Genomic DNA, 12,393 nt, shown 5'->3' with positions numbered 1-12,393 from the left:
ATACTTGTACCAAGTAATCAAAGAATACTTTCCCCTCTATCAAAGCATTTCAAAGGAGTTCGGTATTTTTACAAAAATGGCTCTAGAGCCAAAAACATCCCGAACACTCGAGGACTGACGTCAAAATTCGAAAACCTACGACCACCGGGTCGGAAGCTTCAAACTCGTAAGCCCTCAATGAGTCAACACCAAGGTTACAAAATGGCTCCAGAGCCGAGAACATCCCAAACACTCGGGGATTGACGTCAAAAACTCAAAACCGTATGACCCCCGGGTCGAAAGCTTCAAACTCATAAGCCCTCAATGAGGCAACGCCAAGTCTACAATAACGGCTCTAGGGCCAACTAAACTTTCAATGACCCGAGGACTGACGAGGCCATAAGACCCCATATGGGCAACCTCAACCCCGTAAGACCTTTAAAAGGCAACACCCAAACTATAAGACCTCAAGCAAGGCATAAACCATACTTGTACCAAGTAACAAAAAATGTAAGACCTCAAGCAAGGTATGAACCATACTTGTACCAAGTAACCAAAACTGTAAGACCTCAAAGGCATGTAAAAATTATAAGACCTTACGAAAAGGCATTATCCCGACCTTAAAATTAAGGCTATATATTCGAGCTTGTAAGACCCCTAAAAAGGCATACCCTCAATATAGACGCCGAAACTACTTCACTCGGGAACTGAAAGGCTCCGGCCAAACACAATGACTACGGTCACAAGGCTGCACCAACCAAACTAATGTGAGTCGGGGATGACCGACTGTCGCTATAAAATCATAGGCCTTCAAATACTTCGAAAGTACTTTGAAAAGAACCGGTTAAATAGGCTACCCTCGACATAGGCAAAAGAGCTTTGACCATGTTGGCTCCAAACTATAGGCTTCATAACATTCATCCACCGAGCAAAAACCTCCCGAGGTACTCGTTCATCGCTACATAATGACTCACAATCGAGGCTCTTAGCAAGCCGTCAAAGAGTCGGGCGAGCACAAAAATTCAAAATCTTTGATGAGGGAAAGCAAAGCCTAAAAAGGTCGCATCGACCCAGTGCGTAAGAGCCACTGTCACCAGCCCATATGAGAGGTCATACCGACCTAACGCATAAGAGCCTAAGGGCCAGCTTTAAATTCAAAAACTTAAGGGCCAATGAGCTTGAGTCGAAACCCGACTCGGAGACCGATCCCAAAACAGTTAACTAAAAGAGCCTAAGGGCAAACACGTAAGAGCCACTGTCGCCAACCTAAAATCAAAAGTATTACTGACCCAACGCGTAAGAGCCATTGTTGCCAGCCTAAAATCGAAGGTCGTACCGACCCAACGCGTAAGAGCCATGACCGATTTCTAAGGTCCCAACACGGGGACTAGGCCCCGAACGTTCGATCTTTGACTGATACAAATCATTCAGCAATAACAAAAACCCAAGGGTTTAACCCAAGGTCTAAGACCTCAGACCGAGTATCAAAATACACCACACATTATTCCTGAAAGGCCAAGGAAAAAGAAGTGATAAAAATGAAAAGCCTTCTATATATATTGCTCACAAAGGTACGTTTACAAGACCTTTAAAAGCCCTTACAAGGAAGAAGTCAAACAGAACCCTAATCTATCATCGGGTCTGCACCTTCGATGGCTCCATCAGAGGTTGTGTCCCAATGGTTCTGGCCACGGCCCCAGGACCTTCAACGGCCTCTTTACCTCTGGGGATTCTGCCTTCATTCTCATCATCTCCTAAACCACTGCTCGACACACCTCCAGAAGCAAACAGGGCAGCAACCTTCTTTTCTAAGGTCTTCACCCTCTCGAGCTCGGTAGACAGATCAATCCCCCCCTGCGTGCATATCCTCGAGAATCCGCCTCCGAGATTCTAATAGAGCATGCCCCACATCTCAAATCAATTTCAGTTCGTCCCCCTCGAGCACTCTCCTGGCTTGAGCATTTATTACAATGGCATCCTCTTTGTGCAAGGATATAAGCGTCTCAGCTTCAGTTTTGATCCCGGATAGCGCATCAACTAAATCAGTTTGGAGACCTCTGTATTGTTGCTATCCGCCATCGCATCATGAATTTGGTGCCTGACTAAGGCCATCTCTCCCTGGAGGGTATCCCTCTCGAAAGTTATCTCTCTCACATGTCGTTTGAGTTCAAGAATTTCGGAGTCTCTGACTCAGAGCTCCTCCCTCAGTAGGGCATCTTTCTTCTCAAACTACACAAATCTGATCAAAGCTTTCAAAACGCTGAGATCTAGCAAACATTCAAAAAAAAGCAAACGGAAACTAGGTAACCTGTTCTACAAGATGAGTCTTCTCACGCTCGTGGTGTGTCATCTCAGCTTGAAATCAGGCGAAGGTCTGATTATAAAGTGCCCTGGCCTGGAGCCATGAAAGAGACAAGTTAGAGATACGAAGATCAGGACGACGGGCAAAATTTACAAAAACTACCTGCTCACAAAGCCTCTTTATCTCGCTGAAAATAAGTGAGGCATCGAGCTCGAAAATTTTATCAGGTACGGCTAAAGGCCTCTCAAACGCATCTATACCTCCGAGGGGCACCCCCCATATCGGAAGCTTCTTCATTTTGGGCATCTTGCATTTCCTTAGGAGTTAAGGTCGTTCCCAGAGGAGAATCACTCACATCAATAACACCGACGGGATCAATCGGGGCCGTCTCTTGTCCCTACGGGGCTTCAGAATTGGTTTCCTCCTAACCTCCCGCCAAATGCGTCTCAGCTCGAGGAATATTTTGGCCATTAGCCGGTTCAGGTACATTATCCAATACCTCTTTGGTGGCCTCTTCAGCCCGAGGTTGGACAATGACGGCACCAAGCTCCGACTTGGGAGCCACCATCTCTGCGGTATAAGGGTCGATCGAGTTTTCCCCTCCCTCGGATGCTATCGAGAAATCATTTTTCCCCTCGCCTTCATCTCGGGGACTCCCCGCTACTTCTGGAGTTAAGGCTGTTGGGTCAGCCTTAGGTTCTTCCACCTTGGTCTTCTTGGATTCCAAAGGCTCATTCGACAATTCCTTTTGTCTTTTCTTCTCTTCGTCCGGTTTTGAGGTATCCGCTTTACCAAGCGGAGTTTCCCTCATCAAGGGGACCTCCCCCAGACCTGTACAAATGCAAAAGGTAAACACAGGGAATAAGGATGATATCAGCAACAGTTCTATTAAAGGGTACTATTACAGCAGGAGTAAAGGCTCACCATGGTCCTTGGCTTCCCATCGAGCTTGGGACAGATCATGCCACACGCACTCAGCATATGGGCAAATCGAATCCAGTCGTTCAACCCAGCCCGAGAGGTCCTTAACCGCGCCAGGGTAAACTGCAATGGCTGCATTAGCAGAGGAAGTTAGCGCGTAGGGAGATGTATCTAAAAAAGAAGAAAGGGAACATTAAATAACGTATCTACTTACGTTCCATGTTCCACCTTTCGGGGAACGACATCCTCTCCACCAGAATCAGGTCCTAAGTTCTAACTCAGACAAAACAGCTCATCCACCCTCCGTTCCCAACTTCGTTAGTACAAGCAAAAAGGGCCCTCAAAGCTCGACAATGGAGCTTAATCAGGCCCCCGCGGAAGAGTCGGGGACTATACATCCTGACCAGATGATCGAGGGTGAAGGGCATCTCCTCAATCATGTTCACATAATACCTGATCATGTAGACAATGCGCTAGAACGAAGGGTGAATTTGGTCGAGGGTCACTTGATACCATTTGCAGAAGTCGAGAATCATAGGGTCTATCGAAGGCAGGAATGGCCCCACCAGCCCAAGGTTAAATGGATAAGTATACACACTAAGAAAATCGGCCTTGTATGTCATTATATCCTCCTCCCAAGAAGGGATCTAGACAAGCACCACGTCCCTTCGACGGCAGTCAGTCTTCACCTTTTCGACGTTTGTTATTGAGCTAATATATTGAGACGGAGGCTCGTGTTGTCCCAATTTCGAAGAAGGTTTTTCGATCTTGAAGTCAGAAGCCATTGCAAAGGACCCTGGAATACATTCCCCAGCGCGAGAGGGCACTACTATTTTGCCTTTAGATGAAAATGAGGAAGAGGAGGCTACACTTTCCTGAGAGACAGAGGTGGAAGTTTTTGCCATCCTTAAAAGATTTCAGAGGGGAAAAGAAAATTGTGTTTCAAAAAGAAAACAAAAGGAAAAGGTAGAAAGAACCTTTTTAGGGCTTGGTGGTGTAGTAAACAATAAAGAGCGAGAGAAGAAGTATTTATAGAGGCCTAACACGCACATTGGAAGGGCGCTATAATCAATTCGAAGGCTTTTAAGGACAGCGTGTATGCGACCTTTTGGCACCTCATTTTGTCGTGCCAATCATTTGGCAGGGCGTAACTACCGTCGTGATGGAAGTATCGAGGGGGCAGGAATTCGATATCGTTTCTTATCATTTTACTCTAAGAAACGCGGGGACTATCTGTATACAGGTGAAATTGGGAGGCCCGATTTCACGATCACTATGTCTTTCCCTTAGCTTCAAAAAGGCTTCAAAGACCCGGGGGCGCAGCTTGAAGTTTCGGCCTCGAGGGGTCTCCACACTTGACCTCAATGCAGCATGAGTCGACAGTTATCAAGGGTAAGCGGAAAGTTCCCTAGGCATATGGTCCGAACTACCGATCACCTATAAGAATAGTACCAGTTTGCCCCAGACTACTAGGTAGCTGTGCCAGCTACTTTACTTTGTAATAAATACATACGTACTATGATGGATTTCCCTCCTCCTATATAAAGGGGACCTTTACTGTTTTTTGCACACAGAAAAAGATATCATTCATATAAAATTGAATACACAAGAACATTCTCTTTCCTCTCTAACACATTCTCTCTTGCCCCCCTTTATTTACACTTATTGCTAGCATTCATCATGGTCTAATTGTTGTTCTTCAGTTATTGCTCATTATTGGACATAAAGAGCCACCATCAAATTTACCATAGCTGTTAATCCTTCATCGACTTCCCTTAGTCGGACATCCAACTCGACCTCGAGGCCTAGAATACGCAAGCTCGAAGCTCCGATTTCAAGCCATTCGGTTTGATTATTCCACTATTTACAAGCTACTATATTATTTTTCTAATCCCTCACTTAGCATCTATTGCCTAACAACTAGCATAAAAACGGATCACATTTTTTAGAACCATAAAATGAAATCTAATTGTTATTACCATTTTTACGGTAAACACACAACTAAGGTGAAATAAGAAAATCAACATCATGAAGGTCATCTCGCCCATATCACCATAAGTCCTGAACGGTATTACAACATGTGTGCAAATAATTATATAACCTCACAACACATCATAGCATAATAGACAAGCACGTAGCATAGACTGGGGAACGAATAACATCCATTCTGCCCGGTACTATACTCACGATAGCAATTGTGTAAGAGTAAACAAACTTGATCTAATATATATAATACACACTCTCGTTAGGCTTTCAAATAGCCCCCAAACCAATTCCGATCATTCCCAAACAGATAAATAACCTTCCAAAAGTCCATAGGAACTTATCCATAACATATGCCATCAGTTATCCTATTCTCAACATTTCTTCACAATCCGCAGTCAAGGAATAGTCCGCTTACGAGGACATCCAGCCCCAAAACCTCATTATACCAGAATCTCCATACTCGATCTCAATCTCGCTACCCAAATGGCTGGTACATCACTCACATTCCATCATCTTACGGAAAACACCCACATAGATCATTCCTGCCACGCAGCAAAACCTAAACCTCAGAAGCTCGAAATCAAGTGATCACCGTAACACCAATCAAGCATCCGCTAGTCAAAATACAAGGTGCCTCCTAAAATACACGCTCTTCTTATGTGGTATCCAATAGTGCCAGCATTCTCTTAACTTCTGATATCTATCTAGGAGAAAATCATAATGCACAATATATTCCTTATGCCAGTAGAAGCCAGCCAACTCAAGCCGTGGTCGACACCATCGAGAACTCTTTGAAACCCATTCGTACATAACCAAGCCATCATAACTGAATTTCCCTAGCTCGACTGACGCAAACCGTCCAACCCAAGAGTATTGCCAAAAACACCGATAAAGCATTACCACCCAAAAAGGACCAATTACCTTTATTGCTATGCTGAACCAACACCACCGAGCTGACCCATTTCATCGGATCCTCTTCGACTTTTCTTTAGGGGAACATTCCTCCCTATCAGTACATAAGATCCCAAAACCAAAGCTTAATGCAGAAGATCCTAGCACGAACCACATAGCCCAAAAGCTCATAAACCACTGTATTTCTTCTTAAACACCCCATAATGTCGAAATCGAGATACCCACTCTGAAAAGACGTTCTGTGAATTTGAAGTTATTCATCTAACCTCTCTGATACTGAAAAATGTAAAATTATTAATGACGCATAAATAATGCAAGTCCCAGCACTATTCTATGGAAATCTCTGTCTTTAACCATACAAAAGTTCCGGTGAACCCTTCGATACCACATATATACCTCAGACCAAGATTGATACATCATATAACTATGCAATCTGATCGTCGATAGTAGACTCCCTCACTTGGAACGAAGCCACAGGACATAACAACCGATAATTTATAATACCAACCTTCATAGCTTGTACAACCCCCATCGTAAGACACCTCAAATCACCTACCAAGCGCATGTACATCCTCGTGACGGTCAAGTTCGTTTCCTCGAGTGCCTTGAATGACAATATGTATCTTTCACTGAATAGAAGTCCCATACAAAACACATAGTCTTTAGTACCACAAACTATCCTCAAATCAACATTCTCCCATATCCTTACCATGATCACAACAACTAGGCAATAAATTATATCCTCCTAAGCTTGTACTTACCAATCAGATGCCAGAACCCGTTGTGCCCCACTCATAAACAATTGAAATATTTCTCAACACATCCCTGACCTCTAGCATGGAGAACACCACGAGACAATGGTCGAGCATCCATGGCCCCCTCGTAGCTCGTCCGTAGCATTACGAACCATCGGTACATAGCTGATGTCGAGTGCGCAATATCATACACGAGTGGATGCAAAGGAATATAAGATACATATGTTTAAAGCTGAATAAATGTTGCACAATAAAGAATGAAAGAAGTGGAGTTTCTTAATAGTTGTGTAGCCTCTCGAAGATAAGTACAGACGTCTTTGTACCAGTCCGCAAGACTTTAATAAACTTGCTTATGACTCGTAGCACCCATGAAACCTAGAAGCTCTGATACCAATTTGTCACGACCCCAAAACCCCACCTTAGGTAGTCATGATAGCACCTAGTCACTCGGACTAGGTAAGCCTAACACATGCTAAGAATTAACATAATTTAACCAACTTAACTGTAATACATTAATTAATAACTAAAACAACTTAGTTGAACCAACATTGGCCATACAATCCCAAAACCGGTAATACAAGTCATAAGCTTTTCTGAGAGTAACTAGAAATATTAAGTACATCACTGTCCCGAAATAATAGTAAATATTGGAAATTAAAGACAGCAGAAAGTGACTCTGAGGCCTGCGAACGTCAAGCAGATATACCTTGAAGTCTCCATCCGCGCAGACATAAGTCTCAAGACTAACTCGATCAGAAGTACCTGAATCTGCACAAAAATGTGTAGAAGACACCTACTAGACCTATAAGCATCAAGTCTAACCTCGGTAGCGTAATAACGAGGATAGGTCAAGACACCTACTAGATATAAACCTGTGCAAGCTATGACATGAAGCTAACAAAGGAAAGAACATCAATGTAAGACTAACAACTGAAAGATTATTGATTTACAACCAACTATGAAAATAATATAAGCAACAATAGTATCAAGTAGTAGATAAGAATAAAGCACTAACACAATATGAACACCGAGGAGATATGAATGAACTCAAATAAGAAAAACATATGGCAACTCAATTAATCAATTCATTTCCAACGCATAGACTTGCAACAAGAATTACCCCGAGGCACCGCACCTCGTAACCATAAATCATGAGTCAATTTCCAAATCGTCACGTCAGGTACCTCGTGCCCACACTAACAATCACTTTCGCACGGCAAGGCCCACGTGCTACCAAGCACATTGTAGTCGTGCCAAATTTCAATTAAAGTGATCGAGAAATGTATATTTAATACCAGATTCTGTAATAATAATTTGAAATAAAGTAAGGCTTCAAATGAGATAATGAGTTTATTTTAGAAATCAAATAATTTAAAATAAGAACAAGTTATACAAAATAGAGTATCATGTAGGTTTAGTTTAGAAACCAATAAAATAAGTAAAAGTATCGTGTTTAAATAAAGTAAAATTCCCATTAAATTAACGATTTAAATATATTATTTGTTAAAAGTAAAAGATGATGACAATTTTAGTAAAAAACATCAAATAGGGTGATGAATGTAATTTAAAAACCCAATTAAAGTAAATATAAGATAACTATTTAAAACAGTAAAGCACCGAGTGAGATAACGAGATTTATTTTGAAAGTCGCATAAATAAAACAACTTAAGAATTCTTTTATTTAGAATCGCTAAGTTACCAACAACTCAATCGAATATGAGATAATGACCCATGCACATAAATTCACCTTGACAATCAATTTACCCAAAAATAATGGAGACACAAATTGGCATGTTAAAGTAACCCAACAAATCACGTAGAATGCATGACTCACACAAGAAGTTAACATCGTTCCATTACTAGAATACCGACAGACAACCAAATATGCTCAAAATACAAGTGAAATGATTTAAGAAACAACAATATCTGTTCATCCGACAAACCGTTCCAACATAAAATGTACTATGAGAATTACAACCAGGAATAAATTTATTATCACAAACAATTAATACAACATATCAATCTGTTGCGGCGTGCAACCCGATCCCACCTATATCATATCATCTATCCTTATCTCTCCATATTATATCTTTCCATATCATTTCAATACAGTTGCAGCGTGCCACTCGATCCCCAAACAATATGAATTAAGCAAACAAACTAAAACCAATTAAGACGTATCGCAAAATTAAACGAAATAAAAGAACTAAACAAGAAGGTCACAAGCGGATATAATAGTTACATGATGACTCACAAAGTCAAATAGCAAGGAATGACGGTTCATCAATATAGGCACAATTATGAAGAATCAATTAACAATTAAGGCACGTAATGGATAAGGCATGAATTCAACAAGTAATTACAATTAACAATTATAGCAGGTAAGGAGTAAACTTGATAATTAAAGGTAGAACATGTATTAAACACTTCAATTAAATGCAAGAAAGAAGCCTAAGAGTCTAAACCGGTCAAATGTCACATATAAGCTTGTGTACACACTCGTCACCTCGTGTACATGTCTTCCACATAATTCAAATAGTACAATCAACTCAAGTCCTAAGGGGTAGTTTCCTCCACACAAAGTTAGGCAAGATACTTACCTCAATTAGCCCAAATCAGTACTCAAAATAGCTCTTTCCTTTAAAATTCACCTCTGCTCGGCTCAAATCTAGCAAAAAATGACTTAATAATATCAAATAATGCAAGAAAAACCAACTCCAATTAATAAAGCTATTATCTTTATACAATTACCAAAAGTCAACAAAAGTCAATCCCTTGTTCGCCCAGTCAAAACCCGAGTCAAAGAGTAGGTCTCAATTATCCATAGCCCCATGAGTTCATATATGTGTTTGGTTTTCAAATTCAAGTCCAATTCGACTCTCAAATCTCAAATTTTTATTATTTAAAACATAGAAAAAAATCCCCAAAATTTCTCTTGGATTCTCATGAATTTGATTTTAAATCTTGTATAAAATCATGAAATATAATTGAAAATCAATTACAATCACTTACCCAATAGTTTGTCATGAAAATCTCTTCACAAAATCGCCTCCTACCAAGTTTAGGATTCAAAATATGATAAAATAAAGTTAAGTCTCGAAGTGCTCAGCTATAAATCAGTTGCAGGTGTCGTGTCACGACCCTAAAACCGACACGGTCGTGATGGCGCCTATCGTGAAACTAGGCTAGCCGACACAATTCCTGAATTAATCATTTTTCAATTAAAGTAATTTTTTAAGCCTTTAATTAATCAAATATCTCATAATGTAAGTCTAAATGAACAGTGCGAAATAAATACACAAGCCCGACATCGTGGCGTCAGAAGTCACGAGCATCTACTAAGGTTTGAATACAATGAAGAGTCTAAAAATATACTAAAAACAATCTAATGAAGACAAGACGGAGGAGAGCAGGGCTGCGAACGTCGGGCAGCTACCTTGCTAACTCCGATGACTTTGCCACTGAGCAATCAATACCCGCTACCAGGTTCAGAAATACCTGAACCTGCACACAAGGTGCAGGGAGTAATGTGAGTATGCCAACTCAGTAAGTAATGAAAGCTGAGCAGTAAGAAAACACGTAAACCACGTCATAATGCTACAGCAAATGCAATACTTTTCCAAAATAGTACAGAAATCATTTACTTCGTAAATCAAACTCAGTTTCAGTAACACCCTTTTAAAACAACTTTCAATAGTGTCAAACGAGTGATAAAATAGTGAGTAAAAATGATAGAAACATAAACAGTCCCTCGGGCAAAAACATGTACCATACACCGCCCCTCGGGCAAAATATCAACAGAACCAGCCCCTCAGGCTACCTCACAATCACTCATAATCAGCCCTTAGGTATAATATAAATCAAGAACCGCCCCTCGGGAAAAACATGGATCAAGGACAGCCCCTCGGGCAACAACATAAAACAACAACAGCCCATCTGGCAATATCACATCTCACACTGGGTACCTGCACTCACTGGGGGTGTGCAGACTCCGGAGGGGCTCCAACATCCCAAGCGCTATAACAAGCCATCTCGAGGCATAATCACACTGGCCCTCAGCCTCATAACAAGCCACCTCGTGGCGTAACAAATCAGGCCCTCGGCCTCATAATCATGAATTAGTAACAACCTGCTGTGGTGTGCAGCCCGATCCCATAGTATCCTCACAGCACAGGCCCTCGGCCTCACTCAGTCAAAAATCTTTCAAGCCACTCGGGCAACAGTAAAACATGATACTCAGCCCAAAATATCATTTAAAATATCAAAACGGAGTAAATATGGCTGAGTTATAAAAATAGTAGAATATAGCATGACTTCAAAACAGTGAGGAATAGCAGTAAAAAGCCCATAAGGGTCCAAAACAGTTGGCACGAGGCCCAAATATGGCATTCAACCCAAAACAAGGTAATAATTGCCAAAACACAATGATATCAAACAAGTTTTAATCAAATACGTGACTTAACAGTCATATGGGACGGACCAAGTCACAATCCCCAATGGTGCATGGCCTCACACTCGTCATCTAGCGTGTGCGACACCTCAAAGTAGCACAACGATGTGAAATCCGGGGTTTCATACCATCAGGACACCATTTATAATCATTACTTACCTCAATACGGTCCAAACTCTAGCCTGCAATGCCTTTGCCTCTCAACTCGGCCTCTGAATGCTCCAAATCTAACCAAAAACAGATTCATACCATCAAAATATGCTAAGAGAACAAAGCTCACTCGAAAATAATCAATTTACACCAAGAAGCCCGAAATTGGCCAAACCCAACCCCCGGGTCCATATCTCGGAATCTGATAAAAATTACATCAATGGAATTCTATCCTCCCTCGAGTCCATACATACCAAGAACACCAAAATCGGACCTCAAATGGCCCCTCAAATCCCCAATTTACACTCTCTATTTTCAAGCCCTAATTCCCTAATTTTAGGCTTTAAATCCCACTAATTTCATGTTTAAACAACTAAGAATCAACATAGGATCGAGTATTGAGTTCAAAAATCTTACCTCCAAGTGTTTCCCTTCGATTCCCTCTTCAATTAAAGTTTCAAATCCTGCCAACAATGGTGAGAAATGGCCTAAAAAGATGGCTATTTAAACATTCTTCCCAAGTAACTTTCCTTAATCGCGATCACGGAAACATCCTCACGATCGCGAAGAACAATTTTTGCTGCCTCAATATTTTACTCTACGAGACCATGTTACCCCACACGCGAATGTGATGCAGTGGTTCCCCTGAGCTCCGCGATCGCGATTGACCCCACGCGAAGGGTAACACCAGATTCCTCTACCGCCTTATTTCTTCTACGCGAACGCGGCCTGGCCCACGTGTTTGCGTTGCACTACTTGACTGACCTACACAACGTGAAGAGTTAACCCAGCTGGCCTCTCATTTGCCTCCCGTGATCGCGAACCTCCTCCCGCGATCGCGATGAAGAACATACTAGTTGCAAAACACTAGAAAACCAGCAACTCCTTAAGTCCAAAAAATGACCTGTTGAGAATCTGAAACTCACCCGAGGCCCTCG

This window comes from Nicotiana sylvestris, chromosome 9 (assembly GCF_000393655.2).
Source record: "Nicotiana sylvestris chromosome 9, ASM39365v2, whole genome shotgun sequence".
NCBI lineage: Eukaryota > Viridiplantae > Streptophyta > Magnoliopsida > Solanales > Solanaceae > Nicotiana > Nicotiana sylvestris.
This window is presented reverse-complemented; position numbering follows the sequence as displayed.